The sequence below is a fragment of the Tupaia chinensis genome, unplaced genomic scaffold (genome assembly GCF_000334495.1).
Source record: "Tupaia chinensis unplaced genomic scaffold, TupChi_1.0 Scaffold000037_22, whole genome shotgun sequence".
Classification (NCBI taxonomy): Eukaryota; Metazoa; Chordata; class Mammalia; order Scandentia; family Tupaiidae; genus Tupaia; species Tupaia belangeri.
Genome location: NW_006159481.1, coordinates 1,431,838 through 1,437,417, shown reverse-complemented (window position 1 = coordinate 1,437,417; position 5,580 = coordinate 1,431,838).

Here is a 5,580-nt window from a genome sequence, read left to right as displayed (position 1 = left end):
GACTGCATTGTTAGGGGAATGCCAAGAAATGGGAAAATAAGTTGGATGAACTTAATAGGGCTCTCTATATTAAATAAAACCAGGGAACAGATATTTTAAAGCAAAAAAATGTGAATGACATGGTCAGGATTGGTTTCCTTCTACCTTAATTCTTATCTTCCTCTTTCTCTCTTTTTATTTTTCTTCTTTTTATTTTTTAAGAATTATTTTTATTTGCTTGTTATTATTTTCCAGTTTGATAAGACAGAGACAGAGAGACAGACAGAGAGAGAAAGAGAGAGAAAGAAAGTGAGAAAGGAAGCCAGAAGGTCTGGGACTTGAACCGCAGCCTGCCATGTGGGAGTCCAGTACCATTAACCACCATACCACCTGCCAACCCCTTCTTTTTAAGTTTTTAAATACTTGTACTTAATTATGGAGTACTGTGTGATTATTCAACATATGCACACAATATGCAATGGTCAAATCATAGCTATAGACATAATCATAATTTTGTGCCTATTAGCCAAGTTTTCCTTATTCTCCCAACCCTCTTCTCTTCTCAGCTTCCAGGACCCACTATTCCACTCTCCACTTCTATGTGATCCAATCTTTTAGCTTCCATAAATGAGTAAGAACACATGGTATTTGTTGTTTAGTTTCTGGCTTATTCACTTTTATTTTTCTAAGGTTTTAGCCATAAGGCAAGTGTGCTTACCAGAAAAAGTGAAAATGAAAGTGAGAAATCACCCTTCAAAGAGGATGACCATGACACAATCCTTTCTCCTCCATTCTCCTCCTAGGATTTTTGGCACACACACGTACATACACACACATAATTTTGAAGTCATCAGGTCTGGGTCTTGAACTGTGTGATTGGCCATGTGGAAGCCCAGTGCCTTAACCCCTATGCTACCTGCTAGCCCCAGGAGATAACTCTTGACAGTCTAGTCAAAGCTCTTACTGTGAGAAAAAGCTGGCACCTGGGAAGTCAGTTGAAATACCACAGAAGCAGTTCAGAAGTGATATTATTAGTTTAGAGTCTGGATGTAGTGAGGAATTTGGCCTTGATAAAATCAATTTTCCTGTATTAAAAGTTGATAGTTTAGCTCACTTGGACCTAAACCTTTTCTCTTCTTGATCCATAATAGTTTTGGAAATGTCCTTTTTTCTAACTTGGGGAACATACGCTGTTTACTAAGTGCTCCAGTAAACCATTAGTCACCTCTAAGTTCTTCAAACTGTACCTTCACTTCTACAAAGGGAGATTATTGCTATAGGGCACATGCGCTTGCCAAAGAGAGAGACAGAAAGAAATAAATCAGCCCACAGCGGGGATGGTCACGCCACAATTCCTTCTCCTCCATTCTCCACTAGGGATCTTGGACACACATGTACAAGCACCTAGTGTGAGTCTAAAGCCTTTGAGTCTGGGAATTGAACTGCAGACGGCCATGTGGGGGTCCAGCGATGTAACTGCTATGCCATCTATTGGTCCCACATTTTAATATAATGATTCCCCTGACTAAAGGTTCTGTATATAACTTGGACAAAGTTAGAAGTTGCAGGTTATCAGGAATCAGAAATCTGAGTTGGAAAACTATAACCTTATTAGAAGATCTTAGGTAGGAGAGTAAATTAGATATTACTTACATGGCTTGTGAAACATTTTTAAAATGTAATTTATGTGTTCTTATTTATCATCAAAGACCTATGATATTAACATCCATATCCTCGGGAGAGAAATGTCTCCTGCTCTGCTGTGGCAGGATTTCTCTGGAGAAAACTGCTGAATAGGCAGTTTGCAATAAGAACCATGGTCCAAAATGTTTTGAAATCATAGCAAACATATACAGCACTTACCATGTGCTTCCTCTATCCTATAAACATTAATAATATATAAGATTATTTAATCCTCACTCTTGGGTATCTCACCAGTGATAGGAAAATCCTTAGTTGGAAAAACACTTGTACAGTCATGTCTATTTCAGCATTATTTACAATTATGAGGACATGTAATCAATCCAAATGTCCAGAACCAGACAAGTGGGTTGATAAAATGTGGGACATGTGCTCTATGGAATACTACTTGGCCATAAAAAAACAACGAAACCCTGGCGTTTGTTAGAAAATGGACAAATCCAGAAGATTTAATGCTAAGTGAAGCAAGTTAGACTATGAAAAACAGGCATTGCATGTCTCTGCTCAATATATACCGAATGTCTGTGCTCTATAGCAATAACTGAAGGATTGGAAAGTCTACTAGCAGGGAGGCTAATTGTAGATACTATAGACAGTGTGGGGGTTAATAGTGGGTAGGTGAAGGAGAGGGCCAGGGGAAAAACAAACAAAATTATTAGAAACAAAGTGAAAAGTTATCTGCTAAGTATAATGTGTATATGACAATGTCTTTGACCTGACTAATATGTACTGTATTCATCCTGGGAAAACCATGTTCATTGTAAAGATGCACAGTGATTAAATGTAAATTTAAAAAGAATAAAAATTATAAACTAAAAAAATATATAGAAAAATGAAAGATGATCTAATCCTGACAATAACCCAATGAAGACTATGTAATTTTCCTATTTATCTGTGTATAATTATTTTTTAAAGAAAGATTTTTGCTATAGGGCATGTGAATGTCCCAGAGCGATAGGGAGCAAGAAATCACCCCTCCCGGTGGGATGGCCAAGTCACAATCCCTTCTCCTCCATTCTCCTCTTGGGATCTTAGGCATGCTCACACATACATGCCCAACATGAGTTTTAAGTCACCTGGTCTGGAACCGGAAATGCAGTCAACTACTTGGGAGTTCATTATACCATCTGTTGGTCCCAATTTTCCCATTTAATAGATGAGTGAACTGAGGCATGGGAGGTTTAATAACTTGCCCCAGGGCCATGTAGCTAATACACTAGTCAGGGTTCTCGAGAGAAACAGAACCAATAGGATGTATAAATATAGACACAGAGAGGTGCACTTTAAGGAGTTCACTCACATCATTATGGGGACTAGCAAGTTCTAAATCCCAGGAGACACTAGGAAGAAGGATGTTGCAACTTGAATCCTCTGGCAGTCTGGAAGCAGAATTCACCCTGCCTATGGAGACCTTTTTGTTTTAAGGCCACAACCGGATGAAACCCATCACATTAGAAAGGGTAATTTGCTTTACTGAGTATCTACATATCTAAATAATAACGTGACCTAAAAAGATATCTTTCTTTCAGTGACACCTAGGTTGGCATGTGACTAATTATCTGGGTACTGTGACCAAGTTAAACTGATATATAAAAGTATTTGTTACAACTAGCAAAAAGTTAAGTCAAGACATAAAGCCAAGTGGTGCTCTTTCAAGCTTCAGAATCCTCCACTTAAGAAGCTACTGAGTAAATTGTGACAATATAAACTATTTAGCTCAGAAGAAAGTTTTTTAAATGTTAATGGGTGAGTTTTTTTCCTTTACATCATCCATTCTTCTAAAAGTTTCTTTCTTTTCTTTTTACTTTTTAATATGCTAGAAGTTGTGTGTGCTTGCCAGAGAGAGACACACAGAGAGAGAAAGAAAGCGAGAGGGAGGAAGGTGAGAAATCACCACCCATGGGTATGGTTAAGCTATAATTCCCTCTCCACCATTTCTCTTTTTTGGAATTGTGGGTATGCACTCACACACACCTGGCATGTTTTTCAAGCTACCAGGTCTAGGATACAAACTTCACAGCTAGTCATCTGGGACCCAGCTCCCTCAACCACTATACCAGTGGCTGTCTCTAGGAGTTTCTTATTTATAATCCCAAAGTTTCAGTTAATTCTGAAATGTTTATCACTAATGTATGAGGCCCTCAAATTACAAAATGATGAAAGATGAAACATGTCATTATAAATATGCCCAAGTCCATACAATGTACCATGTCAAAAGTGACTCCTTTAAAAATGAAATTTGGGCAACAAAGGTGTGTCAATGTATGTTCTCAATTGAACCAAATGCATCACTCTGGTGGGGGATGTTGCTACTGGTAGGGACCATGCATGTTTGGGACAAGGAGATACATGGAATATCTTCATACCTTTTTCTAAATCTTTCTATGAACCTAAAATTGCCGTAAAACAAACTCTTAAAAATTAGAAAAATATTGGGACCAGCAGTTAGTGTAATGGTTATGTCACTGGATTCCTCTGTAGTTGACCACGGTTCACATCCTGGACCCGGTGGCTTAAAACTCACGCTGGGCACGTGTGTGTGCATGCCAAGATCCTGAGAGGAGAACAGAGGAGAAGGGATTGTGGTGTGGCCATACCCCTGGGGTGATTTCTCGCTTTCTGTCTCTCTCTCTCTCTCTGTCTGTCTGGCGAGTGCATGCGCATGAGAGGTTTTGAGAGCAAAAACCTCTCAGAAAAAAAAATTAGAAAAAAATTGAAGTCTTTAAAACATTTCTTTTCATCATACAATGACATGATACAATAAGAGGGTATGCTTAGATTTTAAATGACTCTGGACTTCTACTCTAGATTCTTCCAGTATTACCTGTATATTGGTATTGTCTTCTATAAAATAAAAAAAATTCCTAGCCTCAGAATTTTAGAAAAAATCTATAAAATAGTGTAATAATAACTACTTCACAATCATTTTTAAATTTAAGTGAGAAAGTCAGATAATGTGTCCAGTTTGGCATGCCATAGAAATAGACATCCAAAATATGCTTGTTTTGCTCATTCACAGCACACACATTTGTCAAAATAATTTCACCATTTAAAGACAAAATTTCTATTGGTGGGATTTTCAATGATGGAGTAAAGGAAATAATTTAGAGGAAGAAGGATCAACTATTATACAACCCAGTAATTCTACTTTTAGTTATTTACCTGAAAGATAGAAAAGCCCTCAGAGAAACATTTGCACTTCCAGGTTTATTGCAGCACTATTTACAAATGCTAGGATGTGGAATCCACCCATAATAGAAGATTGTATTGAAAAAATGTAGCATATTTACTCTATAGAATATTAGTCAGCCATAAAAAAAAATGAGACCCTGATATTTGATACAAATTGGGTGGATATGAAGACTTAATGCTAAGTGAAGTAAGTCAGACTAGGAAAGACAGATTTTGTATGTCCCCACTCAATATATACCAATTGTCTGTGCTCTATAGCATAAATTGAAAGATTGGAATATATAGAAGCACAGAGGGAAACAAACAGTAGATATTCAAGAAAGTAAGATGGGTTATATGGGAGTGGATAATGGAGGAAACAGAACAGGAGATGGAAAAAAAAAAAAGTACATCTAATTGACCAAAAAAATGAAAAGATATTTGGTGATGATAATGTATACAGTAATGTCTTCATCTTGACTGATAGGCACCATATTCATGTTGGAAAAAGCAATGTTGTACAATATAAAGATAAATTTGACTGGGAACCAGCAGTTAGCATAATGGCTATGTCACTGGACTCCCACGTAGTCGACCGTGATTCATGTCCTGGATTCGGTGGCTTAAAACTCACGCTGGGCACGTGTGCTTGTGTGCCCAAGATCCCGAGAGGAGAATGAAGGAGAAGGGATTGCAGCGTGACCATCCTCCCTGGGGCGTGACTTCTCG